This window comes from Lissotriton vulgaris, chromosome 7 (assembly GCF_964263255.1).
Source record: "Lissotriton vulgaris chromosome 7, aLisVul1.2, whole genome shotgun sequence".
NCBI classification, from domain to species: domain Eukaryota; kingdom Metazoa; phylum Chordata; class Amphibia; order Caudata; family Salamandridae; genus Lissotriton; species Lissotriton vulgaris.
In genome coordinates this window covers 1,675,988,123-1,676,004,882 of record NC_141695.1, presented here as the reverse complement: position 1 = coordinate 1,676,004,882, position 16,760 = coordinate 1,675,988,123, and positions in this window count along the sequence as shown.

Genomic DNA, 16,760 nt, shown 5'->3' with positions numbered 1-16,760 from the left:
AGTGACCACAACCCTTTATTATTATCTATATGGGTTCCTACACAAGAACCACCAAGGAAAAGGGAACAACCCATTGAGTACAACAAAAATAAGGGTGTAACCCTGAAATGGGGGAAGATAAATGTACACAAGCTGGAAGAGGATATTGTTGTAAACTGTAAAAATGATATAGAATTGTGTTTAGCAGGTTCCGATTCACAAAATGTTATTGAAAGCTTTGAGAAGTTGTGCTCCTATATAGGTCAGTGCCTAAAAAAGCCTATAAGAAAGGGAGGCCAAAAGGCCTTTAGATGGTTTGATTCTGTATGTTCTGCCACACACCGATCACTGAAATTAGCATTGTGTGAAAAGCCTAGAAATAAAGAGCTTGTCAGGACCAGTAGGAAGGCGTATAGAGACGCCATTATAAAAAGAAAAGAGGATTTGAAAACCAGGGCTTGGGATGACCTCGAAAAGGCAGCAGAACTGAAAGATAATAGGCTATTTTGGGAGGTAATTAATCGTCCACTTTTTAAAAGCAATAATAATGAAGCTATAGCCATCCAGGTTACCGCTGAACAATGGGTCCAACATTTTAGTAAGATTTTTAATCCTAATTCGTATTCATTAATGTTAGACAACGAGGGGACAGGGGATGTGGTGTCTTCATCTCCCTCGGCCCTGACCCTCAGCTCTTCATTCACTTTGATTGAGATTGAGGAGGCCCTAGGGAAAGGAGCACCATTAAAAGCTCCAGGCCCAGATGCTGTCCCTCTGGATCTTTTTAAATCCAATGTTAGTTTGTGGGCACCTATTCTATTGAATGTTTTTAAAGCTGTAGTGGTTGGCCGTATCCCTGGCACATGGAAAGAGGCAACGGTAGTGCCAATTTTTAAGAAAGGCAACAGATCCGATCCTTGTTGTTACCGCCCAATTTCTTTAATAGACGCCGCATGTAAAATTCTAGGTAGAGTAATCTTGGCGAGATTGGAAAGTTGGGCAGATTCTGTTGGATTGATAGTTGACTCTCAATATGGATTCAGACACGGAAAGGGGACAAATGAGCAGTGCCTTAATTTGGCACTAATCATGGGAAAGTACGTGAAGGCCAAAAAATCTTCTATTCATCTGGCCTTCATGGACCTGACAAGCGCTTTCGATACTGTATGCAGGAACAAGTTGTGGAGGATGATGATTGACATGGGCTTTGAAGAACCTCTAGTGTCCTTGCTTCGCAGGTTACACGAAGCAACCAACGTGTCCATCAGGTTTGGCACTGGGGGGGAAATAACGGAACCAATTCCTTCTACTGAAGGAGTGCGTCAAGGATGCATCTTGGCGCCTTTCCTCTTCTTAGTTTATACAAACGGACTTGAACAGTACCTACTAAATCAGGGCTGCGATTTCCCAAAAATTAATGGTAAAAGCGTCCCTATGCTTTCATATGCGGACGATACTGTCCTAATGACATTAACAGGAAACGGCATGCAAGTGTGTTTAGACGCATTTAATAAATTCATGCTTGATCTAGATTTAAAGGTAAACTTTGGAAAATCCTTTATAATGTCCTGTGGCCCCAAGGGGTCGTCTGTTAGGAAGTTCGTGGTAAACAACCGCACAATTGGGAAAGTGGATAATTTTAACTATCTTGGTAATCTGTTTGATAGTAAACTAAGATGGTCACCGGTAATAAAGGTTCGAGCCCAGAGTATGACAAGGGCGATAGAGGGCATTTTCCGCTTCTGTAGCAAACTGGGGCAGAAACACATAACGCATCTTAGAACTCTCTACACTTCAAAATGCCTATCTGTAGCTACCTACGGGGCAGGGGTGTGGGGGACTGAAATGCCTGCCGCAATACAGGTGGTGGAAAACAACTTTATAAAAAGAGTCTTGTCAGTCCCAAAAAGTACCTCAAACATTTTCTGTCATAATGAACTTGGTATGGTTAGTGTCTCTGATACAATCTGCTTGTCACCTTTACTGTTATGGGGCAAAATCTGGCAGTCAGAAGACCTGCAATTAACCAAAGAAATTATTACTGATTGCATGGCTTTAGATAACTCAAAGCAGATACCCTGGTTGTCCTATGTTTTTAACATGTTGAACAAAATCGATCTTGGTTCCTATTTTCATAGTCCCGGGAAAATCGAGGGAAATTACAAAATGGACATAAAGGCAAAGTATTTGATGTCTGTGAACCAGCTTTGTAGGGACAACATAATTGATAATGATACTATCCGCATCTGTAAACCCCAACCCCAGTATTATTTAATATTTACCCATAATGTGCAATGGCGATTCCTTTTAACAAGGTTTAGACTGGAGACCCTACACTATCAATTTGCCTTTCCTAAACAAGGGGGTTGGGGTGAGAGACTGCCCCCTTGCCCCTGTAATAATAGGGACAGACAAGGTACCTTACATTTGGTTCTTTTTTGTTCATTGTATAAAGAGCCAAGACTCCGGTTTATTAAACCAATTCTGAAGGGCAGGCAACCTTGCACCTATAGGGAAGGCTATGAATTTTTGTTATCTTTAACTTCTGTGGAAATCTGTTGTGCAATGTTAAACTTCATCAGAATCTCACTAAAGATTAGGAAGATCTATGGGTAGCACAATCTGTATTGAAATTTTACAAAATTTGAGAATGTAGATGTTCCTTTTATTACTATTGTCATTTTTTTAGGTCTTTTTCCTAGATTTTTGTGTAAGTCTTTGTTTTAATTTAGCTTTTAAAGGAAAGATGAATTACATGTATGTTAGTTCAATACTTTTATGATTCATTTTATGTTTCGAATAAAGTTTTTGAATACGAATACGACTGGCCTCCCCAAATCCCTCCTGTCCCCCCTTAAGTCTGTTCTCCATTCAGCAGCTCGTTTCATTTATGGGGCCAAAAGAAGCGACCACATCACTCCCATGTTATCCACCCTCCGCTGGCTTCCCATCGAGGCTAGAGCTATCTACAAGACTGCCTGCATCACCCACAAAGCCTTGCACTCCTCCTCTCCGCGCTACCTGGCGAATAAACTGAAACTCTCTGGAGGCTCTAGACCATCACGAAATGCGGAAAATCTACTGCTTGAACCTCCCACTTTCAAGAAGGAAAGATCGAGGCCCCAATCCTTTTCAAGCAGCGCAGTGAAAATCTGGAACTCACTTCCGCCTCAGCTCCGGACCACCACCTCCTCCCAGGCCTTCAAAACTGACCTCAAAGTTCTTCTCCTTCAAAGACACTTCCAAATGTAATCCATGCCCTCTCTATTATCTGAAGGAAGCCCTTCCATCATAGAAAAATCTACTTTACATGACAATGGAAGTGTCCTCCCAGTGTGCTCTTGTGGTTTGAGAGTCTGCCATTTATTGCAGTATTATCCTTCTACCTGTGTTTGGTACTCGTGTGTAACATGCACCCGTCACTTTATCTTGTAACACACTGTTTTCTACCTCTTACATTTGTTTGTTTTCGATACTTGCACAAGTGCCACCAGTGCCTACGCAACGTTTGTTCTTGTGCTTGAGTGTCCTCCATATATTGCAGTATTATACCTCTATGTTTAATTTGTACGCTTTTGTAACCTGCACACGTCACTTTTTCCTCCTGTAATGCACCATTTGCTACCTCTTGTATTTTGTTGGCTCACGATTGTCACTTTTGTATTGCACCGTTTGCTACCTCTTGTATTTTGTTGGCTCACGATTGTCATTTTTGCTTCATTTAATGTAACGTTTGCTTTTGTATTTTGCTCACTTGTAATGTTCTCATGTATCAGTTCTGTTCCTATTGTGAAGCGCTCTGACACCTTCGGGTAAAGTCTGCACTATATAAAAACGCATAAATAAAAATAAATAAATAAAATTCTCGGAGCCAGTCCCGAAGTTCCGGGTCTTGCAGACGCCAGGGGTCAATCCTTGAGAAGGCTGCCCTGTTAAGGAGGGGTCCCCTAATGGCCACCCCTACCGGAGAGTGATCTGAGTTTTCCTGTGCCCTATGCCCTCGGTTGATAAACGTGTCCACTCTGTTGTTCCGCATGAAAAGGTAGTCAATCCTAGAAAAGGAGTTTTGTTGCACAGAGTAGTACGTATACTGCCTATTCGAGCGGTAATGTATTCGTTATAGGTCTACCATACCCAAGGCCGTCATGAAGTCTGCCAAGTCGCGCTCTCACCTCCTGCCCACTTGAGAGCCAAAACAATCCAGCTCAAATAAGAATGAACTGATCTTCGGTAGGGTAATTTTGTGTAGTTCCGGGGGTATGTATATTGAGCAGAGTACATTGGTGCACCCCTCCCATCTACCCGCAGCTGCCAAAATGCAGCCTACTTCGTCCGCCCACACGTTGGTTATGGTCAGAGGGAGCGCGTCGCGAACTAGGATTCCCACACCCCCAGCCCCAGAGGAGAATCCAAATCGGTCCAGGGTTTTACATTTGCTACCCTTTAGGTGCGTCTCCTGAATCAACAATACGTCAAGGAAGTGTCTCTTAATGTACTGAAGGACATGGGTGCGCTTGATTTTGTTATCCAATCCAATAACATTCCAGGTCCATACCCGAATGCTAGACTGTTCCTCCATGATACAAGGTTAGGAGCTTACACCTAGTAGTCCTCCCCTCTCCCAGACCCATCTTGTGGCAACCTGTTGTACGTGTTCGGCTATAATGGTCATGCGCACATATGCAAACATGTAAAACAACATTCCCAACCCACCCTCCCTGCAACTCTGTTCGTGAGTAATAAACCTCCCACTTCCCAAACACACAGAGTGCCTGTCGCCTGAACTGTTTTATAGTAAATAGTAAACAAGCATTTGCAATGCAATAGGTCTTGCATTAGGAAAGTGTGAGCTATTGGTATTGTAAATGACATTTTTTTTTAATATGGGTTGTCTTTAAAAATATATAAATTAATAGCATTGTTATTCACAAAGCCAATAGCTTACACTTTCCTAATGTGAGTCCTATTGGCTATGGCAATGCTTGTTGGTAGCAAGCAAGGACAGTGCTGTTGTGGTGCTGAGTGATGCTGTTGTGGTGCTGAGTGATGATGTGGTTGGGCTGAGTAATGTGGTGGTTGGGCTGAGTGTTGTGGTGGTGTATTAGAGTGATGTGGTGGTGTCCCAGAGTGATGTGGTGGTGTCCCAGAGTAATGTGGTGGTGTCCCTGAGTGATGTGGTGGTGTTCCTGAGTGATGTGGTGGTGTTCCTGAGTGATGTGGTGGTGTTCCTGAGTGATGTGGTGGTGTTCCTGAGTGATGTGGTGGTGTCTGTGAGTGATGTGGTGGTGTCCCTGAGTGATGTGGTGGTGCCCCTGAGTGATGTGTTGGTGTCCCTGAGTGATGTGGTGGTGTTCCTGAGTGATGTGGTGGTGTCTGTGAGTGATGTGGTGGTGTCTGTGAGTGATGTGGTGGTGTTCCTGAGTGATGTGGTGGTGTTCCTGAGTGATGTGGTGGTGTTCCTGAGTGATGTGGTGGTGTCTGTGAGTGATGTGGTGGTGTCTGTGAGTGAAGTGGTGGTGTCCCTGAGTGATGTGGTGGTGTTCCTGAGTGATGTGGTAGTGCCCCTGAGTGGTGCCCCTGAGAGATGTGGTGGTGTCCCTGAGTGATGTGGTGCTGTCCCTGAGTCTTGTGGTGGTGTCCTAGAGTGATGTGGTGGTGTCCTAGAGTGATATGGTGGTGTCCCTGAGTGATGTGGTGGTGTTGTGTGGCGTTCAGCAGTGTGAGGCGTTCAGCAGTGTGAGGCGTGCAGCAGTGTGAGGCGTTCAGCAGTATGAGGCGTTCAGCAGTGTGAGGCGTGCAGCAGTGTGAGGCGTGCAGCAGTGTGAGGCGTGCAGCAGTGTGAGGCGTGAAGCAGTGTGTGGCGTGCAGCAGTGTGAGTAATGCAGCAGTGTGCAGCGTGCAGCAGTGTGCAGCGTGCAGCAGTGTGAGGTGTGCAGCAGTGTGAGGTGTGCAGCAGTGTGAGGCGTGCAGAAGTGTGAGTCATGCAGCAGTGTGCAGCCGTGCAGCAGTGTGAGTAATGCAGCAGTGTGCAGCATGCAGCAGTGTCTGGCATGCAGCAGTGTGAGGCGTGCAGCATTGTGTCGTGCAACAGTGTGCGATTCACAAAAGGGGGTGGTGATGAACAGAGTGTCTGAATTGAGCAGACCACTCTTACCCAGTCCAAAGATCAGGGTTTGATCCATCACCGTTATTTATCTCACTGCCCCATCCCAGCTCAGAACCTGGCTATATGCAAATCAGTCTGTCCCTGGCCCAGTGCATCATGGGAACAGGGCAGACTAAACTACCAAGCCAATTTGGCTATATGCAAATCAGTCTGTCCCTGGCTGGCTATATGCAAATCAGTCTGTCCCTGGCATCTTCCCAGTGTAAGAATTGGCTTTTGTCTTCCCAGTGTAAGAATTGGCTTTTGCTCTTCCCAGTGTAAGAATTGGCTTTTGTCTTCCCAGTGTAAGAATTGGCTTTTGTAACTTCCCAGTGTAAGAATTGGCTTTTGTAACTTCCCAGTGTAAGAATTGGCTTTTGTAACTTCCCAGTGTAAGAATTGGCGTGCAACAGTGTGCAGCATGCAGCATTGTGAGTAATGCATCAGTGTGCAGCAGTGTGTGGCGTGCAGCAGTGTGTGTCGTGCAGCAGTGTGTGGTGTGCAGCAGTGTGGTGTGCAGCAGTGTGAGGCGTGCAGCAGTGTGGCGTGCAGCAGTGTGGCGTGCAGCAGTGTGAGGCGTGTAGCAGTGTGAGGCGTGTAGCAGTCTGAGGTGTGCAGCAGTGTGTGTCGTGCAGGAGTGTGTGGCGTGCAGCATGCAGAAGCGTGCAGCAGTGTGAGGCGTGCAGCAGTGTGAGGTGTACGGCAGTCTGCAGCATGCAGCAGTATGAGTAATGCAGCAGTGTGCAGCAGTGTGAGGCGTGCAGCAGTGTGTGGCGTGTAGCAGTGTGTGGTGTGCAGCAGTGTGTGGCGTGCAGCAGTGTGCGGCGTGCAGCAGTGTGCAGCGTGCAGCCGTGTGAGGCATGCAGCAGTGTGAGGCGTGCGGCAGTGTGCAGCATGCAGCAGTGTGAGGCGTGCAGCAGTGTGAGGCGTGCGGCAGTGTGAGGCGTGCGGCAGTGTGAGGCGTGCAGCAGTGTGAGGCATGCAGCAGTGTGAGGCGTGCGGCAGTGTGCAGCATGCGGCAGTGTGCGTAATGCAGCAGTGTGCAGCATGCAGCAGTGTGAGGCGTGCAGCAGTGTGCAGTATGTAGCTGTGTGTGGCGAGCAGCAATGTGAGGCACGCAGCAGTGTGTGGCGTGCAGCTGTGTGTGGTGCAGCAGTGTGAGGCGTGCAGCAGTGTGAGGCGTGCAGCAGTGTGAGGCGTGCAGCAGTGTGAGGCGTGCAGCAGTGTGTGGCGTGCAGAAGTGTGTGGCGTGCAGCAGTGTATGGCATGCAGCAGTGTGTGGCGTGCAGCAGTGTGTGGCGTGCAACAGTGTGTCGTGCAGCAGTGTGCAGCGTGCAGCAGTGTGAGGCGTGCAGCAGTGTGAGGCGTGCAGCAGTGTGTGGGGTCCAGCAGTGTGTGGGGTCCAGCAGTGTGTGGCGTCCAGCAGTGTGTGGCGTCCAGCAGTGTGTGGCGTGTAGCAGTGGGTAGCGTGCAGCAGTGTGTCGTGCAGCAGTGTGCAGCATGCAGCAGTGTGAGCCGTGCAGCAGTGTGAGCCGTGCAGCAGTGTGAGTAATGAAGCAGTGTGAGTAATGCAGCAGTGTGAGTAATGCAGCAGTGTGAGGCGTGCAGCAGTGTGAGGTGTGCAGCAGTGTGAGGCATGCAGCAGTGTGGTGTGCAGCAGTGTGCAGCATGCAGCAATGTGAGGCGTGCGGCAGTGTGAGGCGTGCAGCAGTGTGAGGCGTGCAGCAGTGTGAGGCGTGCAGCAGTATGAAGTGTGCAGTAGTGTGAGGCGTGCAGCAGTGTGAGGCGTGCAGCAGTGTGAGGCATGCAGCAGCTTGAGGCGTGCAGCAGTGTGCGGCGTGCAGCAGTGTGGGGCCTGCAGCAGTGTGAGGCGTGCAGCATGCAGCAGTGTGAGTAACGCAGCAGTGTGCGGCGTGCAGCAGTGTGAGGCGTGCAGCATTGTGAGGCGTGCAGCAGTGTGTGACGTGCAGCAGTGTGAGGCGTGCAGCAGTGTGAGGCGTGCAGCAGTGTGAGGCGTGCAGAAGTGTGCGGAGTGCGGCAGTGTGCAGCATGCAGCAGTGTGAGTAATGCAGCAGTGTGCAGCATGCAGCAGTGTGAGGTGTGCAGCAGTGTGAGGTGTGCAGCAGTGTGAGGCGTGCAGCAGTGTGTGGCGTGCAGTAGTACGTGGCGTGCAGCAGTGTGTGGCGTGCAGCAGTGTGTCGTGCAGCAGTGTGTCGTGCAGCAGTGTGAGGCGTGCAGTAGTGTGAGGCGTGCAGCAGTGTGAGGCGTGCGGCAGTGTGAGGTGTGCAGCAGTGTGAGGCGGGGATGTTAAAGAGTCAGTCGTAAGTGGGCCGGAACAGAAAGAGTAAAATAAATATGAGACCAAGAGAGATGAAATAGAGAGAAATAAAAACTAGAGGTTACGGGTAGACGACTTGGAGAAAGAAGCGCAAAACTCCAGAATTTCAATGGGGTAAAACGGAGAGTGACATTAGAAAGAGGCAGAGGGAGTGAGACAGGATGGAGCGATGTTCAAGGCAGAGTAATAGGAAAGATAGGAAGGGAGCGAGACAAGAAAGGCACACAGCGAAAGAGAAATGAGGGTGAAGTAAATAGTGTGTAGACTGAAAGGAAAGAGGGAGGGAGAGAAGGTAGCAAAAGAAAGACTGACAGTGAAACAGAGGAGGAAACTGAGGAGGAAGAGCAGGCACACAGAGAAGAAAGACCTATGGAAAAGGGCAGACTGCGGTAGGAGGGAAGGGTAATTGAGAGCTTGAAAGCAAACAGTTAGCGAGAGACTGCAGAATGCAGGCAGAGGATACACAGGAAGGGAGGAGAATCTGGAAGAAAGAGTCAAGAGAAGAGAGGCGGGGAATGGGGCAGACGTGGGACGGGGAAGAAAGAGGCTGAAGGAGCTACTAATAAAATAAAACAAATGTGCTGTTTGTATGTTTTCTCCTGCTTTAACAGTTATAGTGGTTGCATGAAGTTTAAAACTGATATAGTTACGGGGTATTATGATGAGGTTTAAGCGTAGGTATGAAAAAAATACTAGTTAGAATTGTACCATAGACGCATTTTTTAAAAAATGAGTGCTGTTGCTAAAATGGAAAAAAGACAAATCGTTACGAAGATTTCAAAAGCCACACACGTAAACAAAGCCCTGCAGGCTAAAAAGTGAATGCCACAAAAAGTTACTCAAAGGCATGTACTAACAAGAGCAAACCCTGCAACAAGAGCCTTCCGCTGGCACAGCGACTACGAGTGAAGGGGGTACAAGCGAGTAAAACAAGGAGGCGGGCTCCTCACTCCCCCACGGAAGGCGCTGCCTGAATGCAGATGCTGCAATGACGTTGCAGACAAGCAGCATTGATGTCGGGAATCCGAAATGTGAGAGAATGTGAATGTCACGCAATCAGAATACATGAGGACAGTTCACCAAGGTGTTTTAGGGAAACTCCATTTTTAGCAGAGCCCTGTATCATTATTCAGGACATATAAGCATTTTTTTTTTAGACTGATCATGGTTTGCTGGCATAATGGAAGTGAAGTAGACTGCAAAATGCGGTGAACATTCGAACACTGAGGGGACAGCGATGGATGACATGCAATGGATTCCCAGACGATCTGTGATATCTAAGAGGAGAGAATCAGAGGAGTGAGAGCAGAAACAAGCTATCTCTGCATTGCTGTGGCGGGAGGGCGGGGGAGCGGGAGCGCATTTCTTTGAAGTCTGATACGGGTGGCGGGGGAGCGGCAGCCTTTGAAGTCTGATTGGACGGGGGAGCGGCAGCCTTTGAAGTCTGATGCCTTGAGGCTCAGACAAACGGTGTGTGTGATGTGGCTGGCATGCACGCGCCTGTCTCACATGAACTGTATGGGATCCGCAGCCGTTTTGGTAGACTTTTCTTTTCCACTTACTATAATTCTCGCCAGCAATGCACAAGCGCATTGGCAGGCGAGACCTAAAAACGGGGGCAGCATGCCAGCTGCCAGCACAAAGCATCATATTACTGCTGTAGGATACATCTAGACACATAAAGAAAGACTCAGGAGCAACTTATCCCTTTTTCTCATATCCCCTGATCTTGGGGTAGACTACTGTAGTGCAACACCACAAGTATCTCTGCAGCATTCCGTTCCGATGGTGAATCCCACTTCCCCAGCACCATCATAGAACCCACCCCACACTTCAAACCCGAAATCTAAGAAAAGAAGCATTTAGCGTCAATACTTGCGGGGGAGAGACATCTCCTATAAAATTTATTGTTCATCGATGCTGCTCAAGGCCATCCGTTCCATGCTCTATCTTGCGACTTTCAGCCGTGCTACCAACTGGATATTTCTGAAGGGTCTTCCCCTGCTTTTTCGGCCAATTTGAAGTCTTTGAAATGGGGGTCCATGGCATCAAGCAACTTATCCTGACAAGGCCAACCAAGCCCTGTCAACACCCTGAGTGTATTTGCCATATTAGGTAAAGAAAGTTAGTAACTATGAGTCTATTACTAGAGTTGTTAGGACTTGATCAGCCATTTAAGGCCTGGGACACCTTAGTTTCTGATTAATTTGTCTAAAGGGCTTCGTATCTTTGCATAGATGTACTCCTCCACATGAGTGATCGTCGATCAAACTGATGATATTGGATGAAAAAGTATGGAGTGTTTGAACAAAGCTTTCCCTGAAATATTGCAACATTTTTTATGAAGAAGTTGCATTTTTCTTTTCCTCTGGAAATGTGGATTATCTTTCATTCGGGCCAAACCAATTGAGGTCCAAATCACTATGGTGGTCAAAATCCGAATCATGGGACTAGGGAAAGGAATCCAAATCATTGTCATATTGGTAAGAGGGGTCTGGTAAATGATGTTTCGAGAATGCTTTTCTACTTTTTGAGGGTTGGTTTTGTGACAGACTGCACTTGACATCTGAGGAGCTGTCCGCCTCAATCAAATTATTGATAAAGTCAAACCTTCTATATGCAGAGGTCCCTACATAATCTGAAAGCCCCATTTTGACTTATAGAGAATGTTTAATAAGTGCTTTGCATTTGGGCTTACAAGGGAATTAGGCCACAGATGAATCAGACTTTGTATGCAATTTGTTGCTTTGGCCTGCTCCCACCAGCAATTATGGTCAGGGCCGATGAAAATATGTTTCTTACATTCCTGTCAATATCCTGCCCAATAGTTCCATAGAAGCATTAACTGTGCATTTTACTAAATTATGAATTACGTTTTGTCTAAATCGTTCTACGTTTTTTTTCCATGCCTCCATTTTGTGAGGGGTCTGTCATTTTATTTTGCAGGAAAATAAAGTTTTAAATAAATAAAGTCTTGTGTTGGTTTTAAAAATGATATAATAATAAAGTTTAAAAAAATCAAATATGGTAAAGAGTAATAAACATAACGAAAAGTGATTGGGCTTGTTTTCTTGAGATGTCTGAGGCATGGTCTGAATAGGCTCTGGGTGCGAGGCATGGTTTGAAAGGCCAGTAGTATAGGAACGCAGCATGTAGGATTCTTTTGAGGTGGAGCAAAGCAAAGCAAATGTCAAATACCGGCTCTGAGAAAAGCTGTTTAGTATTCCAATGTTACAAGCCTTGGGGGAATGATGGGGAGCGTGGAAGCTGGAGAGAGGGAAAATGGTCTGCTTGACAAGGCAGCCTCAGGGAGTCAGACGCAGTCACAGAGCGCTACTTCCTGCCAGATAAATAAACTGGTTGTAAGATAAGTAATTACAGGGGGGAAAAAAAATTCAAAGAAAATTTGGGCTTGTCTATAGTAGCAAAGGTGGAAACATATTTGCCCATTTCCTTGATGAAGGAATCCCCAACTAGAAGGCCATTGGCTTGTGGACCCTCTTCTTTAGTTGCAAGGTGATTCAGTTTAGGGTCTATTTTTAGTAGAAGGCTCTTGCGTCTTTCTTAAGTGATAAACGCATTAGTATTACCCAGTATACATATGGTACACGGTGCGTGATTAGATAGGGTATCGGGGTCAACTCGTTCACCCTCCATTTTGACTCCTCTACCAAATCCAGGATTCTGGTTAAGGGACTAACTAAATCCAAAATCCTGTCCTGGCAATTAGACCAAGCCCTATTAACTCCTTTTTAGGGGTCCTTGCCAAACTTGGTAATAAAAAAATAATAACATAATGGGGCCTATGAACAGGGGAATCAGCTGCTTTATTGGGAAGAGACGGGCGAGGGCATTTGGATTTTAGTTTATTTCTATAAGATTTATACTGGGCATGTCTTAAATAAAAAGAAACATAACCTGAAACATGCTAAGAAGGGAACCTAGCAGTGGAGTTTGGGTGATGAATTAAATCAGGGTCAAACATAGTTTTACCTAAATGATCCATTAGATAATTGGACATTGAGTGAGAAACACCATTATCAGAGGGAGACATTTTACACCTTTACACCTGAGGCCCATCAGAAAGATCAGAAATTATATTAAAATTAGAACTAGCGTTAACCAAGACATCATAATCATCATTATCAGTGTCCTGTAAATTAGTAATATTAAGGGAAGGGGAGCCCTGAAAAAGAAACATTGCAGGTGGGAGGACCGGCTTTGTAAGAAACACCTTTAGAGAGCAAACTCTAAGGTGCCACACGTTTCTTTTCTTTCTTAGAAGAAATGTAACAATTCAAAATTTGCAAACATTCGTGACAAGAATTTTCAATTCTATTAAGGACTAAGAGGCGAGGATTATGCTTTCTCATTTCTTTAATGAAATGCTCAGCAGCCAATAAAAACAAAAACTACAAATCCCATGAACACTTGGGAATGACCATAGCGGTTACACTATATAAGGTCCAAACACTAGTCCTCCTTCCTCTTTCTTTGGGGAAACAGCTCAACATCGAAAAACAATCCCAGGTAGAGCAACAACAAAAGTTCCAAGCACGCTGCCGAAATCCAAAGGATCCTGTAGCAGAGGATGGAGGAATCCTGAGCCCGAGAACAAGGAGACATAGGAGACTCTCGAGGAAGATCAACCACATCATTTCTGGTCTGAACCTGAAAAAGATACAGAGCCGTAATATCCAAATAATGGAGAAAAAATCTAAGCAAGTCAGGGGGGGGAAAAGAACAAGGAAAGATAGATCTGCAACAATTTGCAAATATTATACAGTACATAACAATGCAACATAGTCATAATAAGGGTGGGATAATCCTCGCCTCCTAGTCCTTAATAGAATTGAAAATTCTTGTCACGAATGTTTGCAAATTTTGAATTCTATGTCAGGACAGGAGGCTCCGATTATGCTTGTTTAAAGCTCGTCCACCACAACAGAAGCAACACTAACAATTGGTTTATAATAAAACTGTTTGAAAACAGAGTCTGAAGACCAGTCTGCAGCTTTCATAATGTCAAATAGAATAACACCCATGGAATAAGCTTTTGAGGCCATTGCCCCTCTAGCAGAATGTGCCCCAAACACAGAAACATCAATGTCTGCCTCAGACATGAGCCAGCGTACCCAGCGAGCCAGAGTAGCCGGTGCAACAGGACGGAAAAGCTTCTGCAAGGCAATCAACAACTGACCTTGCATGTCCGTACGCAAAGAAGCGGTACTCACCTCATAATCCTTCAAACACTGGACAACACAGAGATTGGGATGATCAGGAAAAGAAGGATATGTTATGGAGGAAGTGTTGGATTTAGTCCTCCTAGAGAGAGTGAAAGTAACACCCTCAGGGGTGAAACTGCGACCCGCAAGGTCTAAAGCGCGAATATCCGAAACACGCTTGCAAGATACCAGACACAGTAACATGGTCAGTTTTGCAGACAACTGTTTACGGGACAACAAAAGATTAGAAGGCCAAGCCTCCAAAAACCTCAGGACAACCGAAACATCCCACAAAGACACATATTTCGGTGTGGGGGGTTTCGCAAGACGAATCCCTTTAAGCAGTTTGGAAAGCAAATGATGCTCACCAACAGGTTTACCATCAATGTGGACATGGCCCGCAGAAATAGCAGAACGAAAACTATTAACGGTCCGATAAGCCAGACCGGAAGTGGCCAAGGAAGTCAAAAAATTAATGATTAGACTGACATCCGCTGAAACGGGATCAACTTCCCGTTGAACACACCAATCACACCAGCGTTTCCAAGCTCCTCGATACCGCTTGTGGGTATTGGGAGACCAGGCGTTACTAAGGAATTTGGCAGCGTCGCTAGAAATGCCTGGGATCGACCAACGATCCCCGAGATTCGCCATGCCAGTAACTGGAGAGTGCCGGAAAGAATGAGGGGATGCGGATCTCCGAGAGGATCCTGCAACAGATTCCACTTCAGGGGAAGAAGGAGGGGAGGTTCGCAACACATCTCCAGGAGAACCGGGAACCACGCTTGAGCCTTCCATAAGGGAGCAATCAGAATCAGCTCCGCTCGAAACCGCTTGGTGTAAGCAAGCACTCTGGGAATCATCATGAACGGGGGAAACGCGTAACAAAGAGTCGATGGCCACTGTTGGAGAAAAGCGTCCGTGGCCAGAGCTAAGGGATCCGGTCTCCAGCTGTAAAACTGGGGAAGCTGCGCGTTGAGGCGAGAGGCAAACAGATCCAGGTGACACTGGCCCCACTGCCGAAGAATGGCACGGAAGACTCGAGGATGAAGTCTCCAGTCGCAGAAATCCCGAAGATGTCGGGAGTGCCAATCCGCAACCTGATTGTTGCGGCCCGGAAGATACTCTGCAATATCCGTGATCTTCCGGTGGAGGCAAAAATGCCAAAAATCCTTGGCGATCTCCGCTAAGATCTTGGACCGAGTCCCGCCCAGCTTGTTGACATAGCGGACTGCGGACACGTTGTCCATTCGGAGAAGAATGCAACAACTCGTCTGTAGGGGGGAAAAACACCATATCGCAAAGGAACCCGCCAGGAGTTTCAGACAATTTATGTGGAGAGACAACTCCTGGGGCGACCAACGACCCCCTGTCGAAACAGACCCGCAACGGGCTCCCCAACCCCACTGACTGGCATCCGATTTGATCACCAGTTCCGGAGATGAACCGAACAGGGCTCGACCGTTCCAGGCCTCCATGTGGTCCAACCACCATTGCATCTCCCCCCGCACTTCCTCCGAAAGAGGAACTTGATCCGAATAGCGGAGGCCTTTCCGGAGATGCTGAATCTTCAGGCGTTGCATTGCCCTGTAATGTAGAGGACCCGGAAAGATCGCCTGAATGGAGGACGCTAGAAGACCTACCACACGTGCCAATGACCTCAACGACACAGTCTGTTTGGAAATAACAGACGTCAATTCCCTCCTGATGTAGCGGAGCTTCTGATTGGGCAAAAGAAGTTGGCAAGTCACCGAGTCTATCTGAAAGCCCAGAAAATCGATAGATTGAGTGGGAACCAAAACCGACTTCGGAACATTGACCAGAAAACCTAGAGACTGCAAGAGTGTGATGGACCACTCCAGATGCTGCAGAAGCCGGAGAGGGCAATCCGCCATAAAAAGAATGTCGGCCAGATATATGATCAGTCTGACTCCCCTGGAACGAAGATGTTCTACAACTGGTCCCAGTAATTTCGTGAAGCACCATGGTGCCGACGAAAGGCCGAATGGGAGAACCTGATACTTGTACCAGCGACCCAGCCATTGGAACTGGAGAAAACGACGATGGGGCCTGTAAATCGGGATTGACAGATATGCGTCCTTCAGGTCCAGACGGACCATCCAATCTCCCTCCCGAAGGAGATCCCGCAACAGATGGATGCCCTCCATCTTGAAGTGCCTGTAAACCACCCCGCTGTTGAAGTCTTTCAGGTTGAGAACCAGGCGAGACCCGCCTCCTTTCTTCTCGACCAGAAAGACTGAGCTGACAAAGCCCTTCGGATGGCGTTCGGTAGGAACAATCGCTCCTTTTTTGAGGAGAACCTTGATTTCTTCTGATAGACAATCCTGAGAATGACGGGAAAAAAGCATAGGAGGGGGAAGATGGGTCTGATGCATTGGGTGATAGAACTCTATCTTGAAACCCTGAACTGTTTCTAGCACCCAAGCATCGGCGGAGATCATACGCCAATTGGGCAGGAAAAATTGCACCCTGCCCCCCAAAATCACATCGCATGCTTGAATGATGCTCACCTGTAGAGCCGGAATCTTGGTAATGGCCTTGGTGTCCACCTGATCTTCCCTTGCCGTATTGACCTTTTCCTTTCCGGGATGGGTAGAAATTAGCACGGGAGTATCCAGCGTCATACTGCCCACCACGCTGCTGTGAGGCTCCTCTCTGGGACTGCTGCTGCGACCCACGGCCGAACGAGCGTCCCCGTTGTCGTCCGGCCTTGGTAAAAACCGGACGCATGGCCCGGCGCAAGGATGCCTGTGCTTTATCAATTCCGCTGAAGGCGGACACAAATTTTGTCAGTTCCTTTAGAAATGGTTGACCAAATAAAAGTCCCTGCGCCTCCGGACCAGCCTCTGAGGATGCCAATTCTGCCAATTTGGGATCCAACTTGAGGAGAATGGATCTACGCCGTTCCGCAGAAATTGCGCAATTAACGTTCCCCAGCATGCAGATAGCCCTCTGCGCCCACTCGATGAGCTCATCTGGGTTCACAGTCGCCGAAGCTTCCTTAGCTTTGAAACCCAAATCTAGGATCTTGGAAAGTGGGGCGAGCATGTCC